Source organism: Ranitomeya variabilis, chromosome 2, assembly GCF_051348905.1.
Source record: "Ranitomeya variabilis isolate aRanVar5 chromosome 2, aRanVar5.hap1, whole genome shotgun sequence".
Taxonomy (NCBI): domain Eukaryota; kingdom Metazoa; phylum Chordata; class Amphibia; order Anura; family Dendrobatidae; genus Ranitomeya; species Ranitomeya variabilis.
Genome location: NC_135233.1, coordinates 227,006,804 through 227,018,562, shown reverse-complemented (window position 1 = coordinate 227,018,562; position 11,759 = coordinate 227,006,804). Strand labels below are relative to the sequence as shown.

The window sequence follows — 11,759 nt, the reverse complement described above, 5'->3', positions numbered from 1 at the left end:
GTATACTACTATGTGGGCTCTGCTATATACTACTGTGTGGGCTCTGAGGATACTGCTATGTGGGCTGTGCTATACATTACTATGTGGGCAGTGCTGTATGCTGCTATGTGGGCTGTGCTATACACTACTGTGTGGGCTGTGCTGTATACTACTGTGTGGGCTGTGCTGTATACTACTGTGTGGGCTGTGCTGTATACTACTATGTGGGCAGTGCTGTATACTACTATGTGGGCTGTGCTGTATACTACTATGTGGGCTGTGCTGTATACTACTATGTGGGCTGTGTTGTATACTACTATGTGGGCAGTGCTATATACTGTGTGGGCTGTGCTATATACTACTATGTGGGCTGTGCTGTATACTACTATGTGGGCTGTGCTATATACTACTATGTGGGCAGTGCTGTATACTACTATGTGGGCTGTGCTATACACTACTGTGTGGGCTGTGCTGTATACTACTATGTGGGCAGTGCTGTATACTACTATGTGGGCTGTGCTATACACTTCTATGTGGGCTCTGCTGTATACTACTATGCGGGCTGTGCTATACACTATTATGTGGGCTCTGCTGTATACTACTATGTGGGCTGTGCTGTATACTACTATGTGGGCTGTGCTATACACTACTATGTGGGCTCTGCTGTGTACTACTATGTGGGCTGTGCTATACACTACTATGTGGGCAGTGCTATATACTACTATGTGGGCAGTGCTGTATACTACTGTGTGGGCTGTGCTGTATTACTATGTGGGCTGTGCTATACACTACTATGTGGGCTCTGCTGTATAGTACTATGTGGGCAGTGCCGTATACTAGTATGTGGGCTGTGCTATATACTATGTGGGCAGTGCTGTATACTACTATGTGGGCTGTGCTATACACTACTATGTGGGCTCTGCTGTATACTACTATGCGGGCTGTGCTATACACTACTATGTGGGCTCTGCTGTTTACTACTATGTGGGCAGTGCTGTATACTACTATGTGGGCTCTGCTATACACTACTATGTGGGCTCTGCTGTATACTACTATGTGGGCTGTGCTGTATACTACTATGTGGGCAATGCTATACTACTATGTGGGCTGTGCTGTATACTACTATGTGGGCTGTGCTATATACTACTGTGTGGGCTCTGCTGTATACTACTATGTGGGCTGTGCTATATACTAGTATGTGGGCAGTGCTTTATACTACTTTGTGAGCTCTGCTGTATACTACTATGTGGGCAGTGCTGTATACTACTATGTGGGCAGTGCTATATACTACTACGTGGGCTGTGCTGTATACTGCTACATGGGCTGTGCTGTATACTGCTACGTGGGCTGTGTTATCTGCTATGTGGGTTGTACTATATACTATGGGGGGTATATTATATTCTATGGGGGAGGCTGTGTTATACCATGGGGGGCTGCATTATATTATGTGGGGGCTACATTATATATCATGGGGAGGTGGGCTGTATTATATCCTATGGGGTGGCTGCATTATACTCTGGGGTGGCTGCATTATATTCTGTAGGGTGGTGGCTGCATTATACTGTATCGAGGATTATGGGGAATACGTTATACTATATGAAGAACTATGGGGTGCATTATACTATGGGAAGTGAATTGTACTACATGGATGACTATGGCGGTGCATTATACTATATGGAGCACTATGAGGAGTGTATTATGCTATATGGAGGACTATGAGTAGTGTATTATACTATGTGGAGGACTGAGCAGTGTATTTTATTATATGGAGGACTATAGGGAGTGTATTATACTATATGGAGGACTGTGGTGCACATTATAATATATGGAGGACTATGGGGTGTATTTTACTAAACAAGTGCGGCATATTCAGATTGTTTTTGCTGGAACAAAAATCATTGTTCTCAGCAGCGCATCGCCGGTGTAAACTGTAGATGTGCTGCTGATAACATGATACTGTATGGGGATCGGTTAGTGATCTATTAGTGATCGTTCTGTCTCATCATTATTCCTCAGCTGGTGGAAAGAGGCCGGGAAACAAGCGTTGAACAACTTCAGTATTGTCGATCAAACTTGTTTAGCGGCCTGAACTCAGCGCACGTAAATACAACAGAAAGGCTTCTGTGTGATGTGCAATATGTTAGCATTTGGGGACCCATTTTAAACTTTGCCTAGGGCCCCACTTTGCCTAAAACCGGCCCTGCCTACAAGTGTACAAAGATATTATACAGTCACCATGTGACAAGTGGGCCTGTGTAACTTCAAATGCCAGGGCTGAATTTTAGTCCCAGTCCGGCCCTGCAGCCACTGTTAGTAGATATGACACATTAAATATTAATTTAAAGACCGTAAACACTTTTTAACTCCACATATTTATTTTCTATAACTATTTCTCTATAAAAGACTGATAAGTGGACCCACTCCCGGCCGTAACAGCAGCTCGGCACTCTCGTAGACACTGTGTGTGAACTCTGCTGCAGCACAATCCCTGAGGACATCATCATCAGCAATAACAACTTTTCCCCGCCCATCACATCGTTTGCGTTCCAAACCTCGGTCTCACAACAAGCGGCAAACGGACGACTCGGAATTTTCATTTCTATTGGTCAACACAGGTCCTAGGCGTGGATCTCGTTAAATTTCCTGCAAGGTGATTGGTTTAGCCAGCATGACTGAGAGCGGGGTGGGACTGGGAGGAAGTGGCTGCTGCTCACGTGATCCTTGCTCGTATTGGGCGGGAGATGCAGCAAGGCCGGAGCCTCCGACGTCACGTTCGTTGGTCACGTGCTGTGTTGTTGACGTGACGTGGCGCCCCGTGACTGGCGCAGAGGTGACAGGGGCTGTGACGTCACGCGGTGACAGTTCTCGTGGTGGCATCGGGGGGGACAAGTTTTTGAGGGGGTCCCTGTGTGGTGAGTTTGCCGTATCGGGGAGAAAGGGATGGGGTGCGCTAATAACGTCGTCAGTGTGACGTAGTGCGTTTCTGTGTCGTGTGTGGTGCTTTTATACTGTGCACTGCTGCTGTATTGAGCGGTTGCTTGGGGACTTGTGTATAATGCTTTTATATTTTGACCTGAACTAAAATCATCCACAAAAATGTAGAGTAGAAATCCTCTGGGAGGCTTTACCTCTTAAGTGTCAAAGTTATGAGTCATACATGCGATATTTTCCTGATATATGCAATATATACGCTATACATGCAATATGTTCCTCCTACATGTGATATATACCCCATACATGTGATATTTGCCTCATTCATGCAATATTTACCTCATACATGCCATATTTACCTCATACATGCCATGTTTACCTCATACATGTCATATTTACCTCATACATGCCATATTTTACCTCATACATGCCATGTTTACCTCATACATGTCATATTTACCTCATACATGCCATATTTTACCTCATACATGCCATGTTTACCTCATACATGCCATGTTTACCTCATACATGCCATATTTACCTCACTGCATGCTGTATTTACCTTACTGCATGCAATATTTGTCTCCCTACATGTAATGTTTACATCATGCATGCAATATTTGTCTCTGCACATGCTGTATTTACGCCATGCATGCAATATTTGTCTCCCCACGTTCAATATTTACATCATGCATGCAATATCGGTCTCTGTACATGCAATATTTACGTCATGCATGCAATGTTTGTCTCCCTACATGCGATATTTACCTCATGCATGCAATATTTGTCTATCTACATGCAATGTTTACCTCATGCATGCAATATTTGTCTCCCTACATGCTTTATATTCCCCATACATGCATTATTTGCCTCCCTGCATGCAATATTTACCCCATACGTGCAATATATGTCTCAATAGATGTGATATTTACCTCATACTTGCAATATTTACCTCATGAGGCTCGTTGATATCAAAGTTAAGACTCATACATGTAATATTTTCCCCATAAATTTAATATTGGCCACATTAGTATTACATTTAGAGTTTATACATCTAATATTTGCCACATAACTATCAAATACCTATGTTACATCGTTGTTACACGTGCTATATCAGACTTGTGCTCTATACGAGCTTGTGTTTTTCTGGGCTGCGTTATTTGCCAATTCTACTTTACAGCCTTTGAGGTATTGGTGCAGCGCTGCCATTTTTCTCAACTGGGTAAGCTCCAAATATCTCCATAGGGTTACATTAGTTAGACAAGAGTGCCCTTTTAATTCTTGACTACTTGACTAGCTGTAAGTATACCGCAAAAAGCAAATAGCTTATTGATGGTTGGGGGGTCCAATCATTGAATGAAGCAGAGGTGCACATACTCCACCTCCGCTCCTGTAATTGTATGTAGGACTGGTGGAAATAGCGGGGCGCTGTATTCAGCTTCCTCCGGCAGTTCTATAGACAATTATTAGGCATCTGTCACACCAATGGGCGAACATGCTCGGATAAGCATCTTATTCAAGCATGCTCGGGAGTATCTTGGGCATAGTTGTATATTATGTTCGAGTCCCTGCGGCTGCATGATTTGTGGCTGTTGGGCAGCCTGAACACCTTGGGATTCCCTGACAAACAGGCAATCCTGGCATGTGTTCAGGCTGTCTAACAGCTGCAAATCATGCAGCCGCAGGGAGTCTAACATGGTATTCGAGAACGTCCAAGATACTTGGATACGATGTTATCCGAGCACATTCGCTCATCACTAGTCACAGCCTCTGTTTACCCTATATGTCAGGAGCTTTTCCTGGCATATACAGTACATTGAACAGATACTATAACAAGTAAAAAAATAAAGATGCTAAAACAGCTTAAAAATAAAATAAAAAATGATACATAGGTTGGTGTGTTAGGGTATATGGACATCTTTCAGTTTGCAGTCTGTGTTGCTCTGATCACTGGGGTCCTGCTCTTGGCAAACTGCTGTTTTTGCTGAAGGAATCTGTGGCCAGCCAGACATTTCACCTGCAATGGCTGCCAAAGTGGGATCTGTGCACCCACGTGGCGGACAATCTGCTATGGAGATGAGTGGAGTGCACCAGAAATGGGTGTCGCTCATTGATGGTAGTCCCTAGTTAATGGGGACAGGCAATATGACAACCTGTGACCAGCAGCACAGTCTATAACGCTATTTAGTGAAGGCTTTGTAATACTAATACTTTAGAATATACTATTAAAATGACATGATGTATGTATGATTGCAGGGTCACCGCCAGTTACAAGAATGAGGGTTGTCTGTCCGTACTTAAGTGGAGGTGTAGTACTCGTACATGACGACCGCTCTCATAAGTAGTGAATGAAGCCGTGCAGGCATCCTGCTGCTCGCTCCCTCATTCTTGTGATCGGTGGAGAATCCTAGTAGTCGGTCCACGCCTGGTACGTGAATCATGAACCCTGACACGCGGACGTGTTGAATTAGGTCTAAGGCCAGCTGCAGACGACTCTATAAAAATTGTCCGCTTTTCATTCAGAAAAAAGTACGGTTTTTTTTTATGTCCTTGTACGATCCGTTTTCATACATCTATATTAAACATACATGATCAAATACCGTTTTGAAGGTTGATAATAGAAATATAGCCATAAAAATTGTTTCAGATTTTTTTTTATGCACCCATAGACTTGCATGGGTGAGTCTTGAAAGAAAGTAGTGCATGCTGCAAATTTTTTTTCTCTTACGAACTATTGGACTGAGAGAAAGATCGTTCATCTGAACAGCCCTATTTTATAACATTGGTCAGTGTTGTGTCCTATAAAAAAATCAAACACACGTCAGATTTATACACTCATTTGCATGAGCCCTAAAACTGGGAGACTGGGAAGACCTGCTCCTTGGCATTATTCTTGCATGTAATACCCTGTACACAGACGACTGCGTAAAGACATCCTGATGAAACTCAACATTATAACTGAAGGGCTCATATATACAGGCTTTTATTTGGTTGTTTTATGGTTGTCATAGTACAAATAAACTTCTATGGGGGCTTTTCTACCTCTGTACCTCTTATATCAGAGGCCCACCCATCTTCACTGTGGGAAAATAATTGAGGATGCAAATAATTGATAAGATACTTTATAGCATGTTAAGCTCTTGATGTTAAATACTGCTTTGCATTTAATTATCAGATGATCGACCATGTGGAGGATTGGTAAAATACTATCGATTCTTTAAAGTTTCTGCACCATGAGCTGTCCAGAGAAGAGTGGGGAGTGCTCTCCTCCACCAGCTAAACAGAGAAAAGTTTTGGACACTGAGGAAAAAAACAATGGAGTTCTTGATCTTCCAGATAGTCGTCAGGAAGTTGAGGCTGCTCAGACATTATGGGAGATGACCAATTGGAGGGAGAATGCAGAAGATAAGGAGCAGACAGGAAATGTTATTCCACACACGCCAGAAAATGGCGCAGTAGAAGACACACATGCAAGGCTACCTGTGTGTACACCCGAAAGGGGGGATACAGGAGAAAGCGCAACAGGAACCCCTCACATCCCTGAAGGTGGTGAAACCGGAGAGAAGAAAACACCATCAAAGCAAGAGTCATTAAGAAGGGATGCAGCAGGGAATGGAGATTCAGATGATCAACGAAGAAGATGTGCCCCACCAAGCCTAGAGATAGCGGACACAGAAGAGCCGGCTGTCTTGTCACCCCTTTCCTCAGATTCAGAAACGGGTGACCGTCGATCTTGCAGCGAGGGTGATTGCTGTATTGTTTCTGTTGGCACCCAGGCTACTGGTAGTGATCGCTCCCTGCAGGCTCTCGAGTCAGTGCAGCAGGAGCTAAGGTCGGTGAATGAACGGGCCGACCGTGCTCTGCTGCAGCTGAAACGAAGGTACGGACAGCTCAGAAAACCACACATCCAGAAACGCAATGCCATCATACGCACCATCCCAGGTTTTTGGGTCACTGCTGTATCCTATAACAAATTTGTTACTCTTTTTATGACATTTTATTTTTCCCCTTCCCTTCTCTGTGAAGACAGTAATAAGTATTTACCGTATGTAAAAATCATTCACTACAAAGTATGTTGTTTTACAGTAGTGTTCAAAATAATTGCAGTGTGTTCAAAAGCATGATTAATCACAAAATCTTTATACTAGTTTTTATTTCCATGCTTTGGGAACATTGCACACTGTTTTCTAATTCAAAACATGAAGAGAAATGTATATAATATTTAACTACTTTACAGAAAATAACAAAAAATGAACATTGGGCTGTTCTAAAAACCAGCAGTGTCTGCATTTGTCTTTACAAACTCTCAGTATGTACTTTTTTTTTGTGGATTTAGCATTCCTGTGAATAACCTAATATTTAGTCGTATACCCACAGTTTTTTAGAACTGCTTCACATCTATGTTGCATAGAGTCAACCAAGTTCTGGCCCCTCTCAACTGGTATTCCAGCCCAGATTGCTTATATCCCCCAATTTTATTGTCATTTGTTGGCTTTGGCTCAGAAACGGCATTTTTAATGCAATGTTCTATTGGATTAAGGTCCAAGGATTGGGCTGGCCACTCCATAACCTCAATTTTCTTGGACTGGAACCAAGATTTTGCTTGTTTACTGGTATGTTTAGAGTCGTTGTCTTGTTGAAACACCCATTTCAAGGGCATATCCTCTTCAGCGTAAGGCAACATGACCTCTTCAAGTATCTACTATATAATTGTCTAAGGGTCACTTCCGTCTGCCTGTCTGTCCTTCTGTCTTTCTGTCATGGATATTCATTGGTCGCGGCCTCTGTCTGTCATGGAATCCAAGTCACTGATTGGTCGTGGCAATGGCAATATGGCCGCTCTTTCCTTCCCGCAGTCAGTGCCCGCTCCATACTCCCCTCCAGTCATCCAGTCAGCCCTCACACAGGGTTAATGCCAGTGTTACCTGAGCGCGGTGTAACGCACTCCGGTTACGCAGCTATTAACCCTGTGTGACCACGTTTTTACTATTGATGCTGTGTATGCTGCATCAATAGTAAAATGATCTAATGTTACAAATATAAAATAATTTTAAAAAAAAACACGTTATTCTCAGCCTCCGACGTCGCGTCCTGTCCGCCGGCAGGTTCCGGTGCTAAGGATGCTACGGGAGAAGGACCTGCCATGACGTCACGGTCATGTGACCGCGACGTCATCACAGGGCCTGCGCGAGAAGGACCTGCCATGACGTCACGGTCATGTGACCGTGACGTCATCACAGGTCCTGCGCTGATAGTCATACCAACCCTGGGAACGGAAGCTGCCGCGTGCACCGTACACAGGAGCCAGGACTAAGGTGTGTTTATTTTTTATTTTATGTCACTGGCCAATATACTACATTACTGGGCAATATACTACGTGGCTGACCAATATACTACATACTTTGTGGCTGTGCAATATACTACGTTGCTGGGCAATATACTACGTGGCTGGGTAATATACTACGTGACTGGGCAATATACTACGTGGCTGCGCAATATACTACGTAACTGGCCAATATACTACATGGCTGGGCAATATACTACGTGGCTGGGCAATATACTACGTGGCTGGGCAATATACTACGTGGCTGGGCAATATACTACGTGGCTGGGCAATATTCTACGTGGCTGGGCAATATTCTACGTGGTTGGGCAATATACTACGTGGCTGGGCAATATACTACGTGGCTGGGCAATATACTACGTGGCTGGGCAATATACTACGTAACTGGGCAATATACTACGTAACTGGGCAATATACTACGTGGCTGGGCAATATACTACGTGGCTGGGCAATATACTACGTGGCTGGGCAATATACTACGTGGCTGGGCAATATACTACGTGGCTGGGCAATATACTACATGGCTGGGCAATATACTACGTGGCTGGGCAATATACTACGTGGCTGGGCAATATACTACGTGAACATGCATATTCTAGAATACCCGATGCGTTAGAATCGGGCCACCATCTAGTTTTAATATATGTAGACTGGTCCATGATCCCTGGTATGTGGTAAATACATGTGCTTTTCACAAAATTAGAATATCCTCAAAAAGTTAATTTATTTCAGTTCTTCAATACAAAAAGTAAAACTCATATATATAGAGTCATTACAGAGTGATGTATTTCACGTGTTTATTTCTGTTAATGTTGATGATTATGGCTTACAGCCATTGAAAACCCCAAAGTCATTATCTCAGTAAATTAGAATAATTAACAAAAACACCTGCAAAGACTTCCTAAGCATTTAAAAATGTCCCTTAGGCCGGGTTCACACATCTGTTTATTTTCGGTACTGGAGATGTCCGTGTGTTGTGAATGTAATACTTATGGCAGCCGTGTGCCGCATCAGTACCACACAGACGGCCGCTGGGGAAGAAGCGCTACAGTAAGCGCTGTTCCCCGGCAGCAGGTGTTGAAGATGGCTCTCATCATTCTCCCCTGCTCTGCCGGCAATCAGCGCAAGCAGAGGAGAATGATGAGAGTTACTCTCCTGTTGTCACTTGCGGCAGCAAGTGTCGGATGCTGGGAGTAATAGTCCCAAAAGCCCCCACCTGCTGTCATCTTTCGGACTTTAATATAGCTCTCATCATTCTCTTCTTCTCACGCCGATCGCTGGCAGAGCAGGGGAGAATGATGAGAGCCGCCTTCAGCACCTGCCGCTGGGGAACAGCGCTTACTGTAGCTCTCCTTCGCTGGTGCCAATGTGTGTCACATGGAGGCCAAGGAGGAAAAGAACTGGACTGTTGCTCAGTGGTCTAAGTTGTTGTTTTTATATGAAAGTAAATTTTGCATTTCATTTTGGAAATCAAGGTCCCAGAGTCTGGAGGAAGAGTGGAGAGGCCACAATCCAAGCTGCTGGAGGTCTAGTGTGAAGTTTCCACAATCCGTGATGGTTTGGGGAGCCATGTCATCTGCTGGTGTAGGTCCACTGTGTTTTATCAAGGCCAAAGTCATCGCAGCCATATACCAGGAAATTTTAGAGCACTTCATGCTTCCCTCTGCCGACAAGCTTTTTAGAGATGGAAACTCAAGAGAAAGATGAGACACCAGACCCAACAATGCAGACGAGCTGAAGGCTGCTATCAAAGCAACCTGGGCTTCCATAACACCTCAGCATTGCCACAGGCTGATGACGTCCATGCCACACCGCAGTATTTGAAGTAAAAGGAGCCCCAACCAAGTATCGAGTGCATTTACTGAACATACATTTCAGTAGGCCAACATTTCTCCTATGCCTCATTGGGGGACACAGACCGTGGGTGTATGCTGCTGCCACTAGGAGGCTGACACTAAGTGATACAAAGATAGCTCCTCCCCTGCAGTATACACCTTAATGCTGGCTCTCAGCTAACCAGTTCTTGCTTAGTGTCTGTAGGAGGCACTTGGGTCTGGTTATTTTATTTTTTACTTTTCTGTAAATTTTTATTTTTTAATTAACGGAGTGAAGGGGTCGACGGATCCTTTCAAGGTTCCAATCTCCCCCGAATCATCAACAGGCGAGCACGCGGAGTATACATCCCCGTACCCTCTCCTGTGACGTGGGAAGCCATGCCTGAGCTCACTTCAGGGGCGACTGGTCCTTCGAGTCCCGATCTCCCCACACCAGCAGCAGGCGACCACATGGAGTGTCGCCTCCATGTATCCTCTCCTGGAGCCAGGCCTACAGCCGGACAACTGGCCCTGTCCACCCGAGTGCTTGAACTCTGTGGATGTACAGAGGCTCCTCTCTTTGGCGTCCGAGCAGCCCCCACTGTCCCACCTCTGTGAAAGCGGATGGCACAAGGAGGCGGACGGTTCCTCTCCACCTCCCTAACAAAGGGATGGTGGATTAAGGTTTATCCCTCTATCGCTGCACCTGCAGCAGAACAATAGAGTGCGCGCGCTTTCCTTGTCGCTGAAACCGTCATCGCGGCGGTTCCATGCCGGGACGCGCACCTATGGTGAGTGGATCAGCGATGGGCCTCTGCAGTGGGATATTCACATGCTGACAGGCAGCCTCAGCTTCCCTGTGGCCCACCTCCCTGAGGTAACGCTCCGGCCAGCTGCAAAAATTTAGCCCCCGGCTTCGGCCGATGTATAGGCCGCATCCCGGAAGCCGCGCCCGCACTAAGGCGGCTCCGCCCACCTTTTCTGGCGCTTCTTCCCTGGCACTGGAGCGATCGCTTCCGTCTGCAACACTGGTATTGCTCACGCCAGCTGCAGAAATTTAGGCCCCGGCTTGGGCCTATTCATGGAAGTCACGAGGCTCCGCCCACATATCGTCTGTGGCTCCTCCCCCCAAATTGGCGCCTCTCGCTCTCTGCGAGACTTTACCACCTCTGCAACTCCCGGTGGCCATCTTAGTCCACCCTGCCAGAGCGAGCGCACACGCACACACACACACACACACACACACACACACACACACGCGCTCACACACTCTATGGTTTTGCATTAAAGGGGCACAACGACTGCAACCAAGTAAGGAAGTACTACATAAAGGTACATGACCAGAATTCCCTAGTCTTAAAGGCACGTGACGAGTATTACCTTTTCTTAGGGGCGCAAGACCAATATTTCCTGGTCTTAAAGGCGCATGACCTGTATTCCCTGGTCTTAAAGGCACATGACCAGTATTCCCTGGTCTTAAGGGCACATGACCAGTATTCCCTGGTCTAAAGGGCACATGACCAGTATTCCCTGGTCTTAAGGGCACATGACCAGTATTCCCTGGTCTTAAGGGCACATGACCAGTATTCCCTGGTCTTAAGGGCACATGACCAGTATTCCCTGGTCTTAAGGGCACATGACCAGTATTCCCTGGTCTTAAGGGCACATGACCAGTATTCCCTGGTCTTAAG

The 11,759-nt window shown here is 45.4% G+C and overlaps 1 protein-coding gene across 1 annotated transcript in view; it reads left to right on the top strand.

Moving 5' to 3' along the window:
* Positions 1-2,808: 2,808 nt before the first annotated feature.
* Positions 2,809-11,759, top strand: part of LOC143805059 (semaphorin-3F-like) — a 196,618-nt gene continuing 187,667 nt past the window's right edge. Inside the window, exons 1-2 of the mRNA XM_077283859.1 lie at positions 2,809-2,891; positions 6,086-6,869. The gene's annotated coding sequence lies outside the window, so the exon portion shown is untranslated. The remainder of the gene's footprint in view (positions 2,892-6,085; positions 6,870-11,759) is intronic.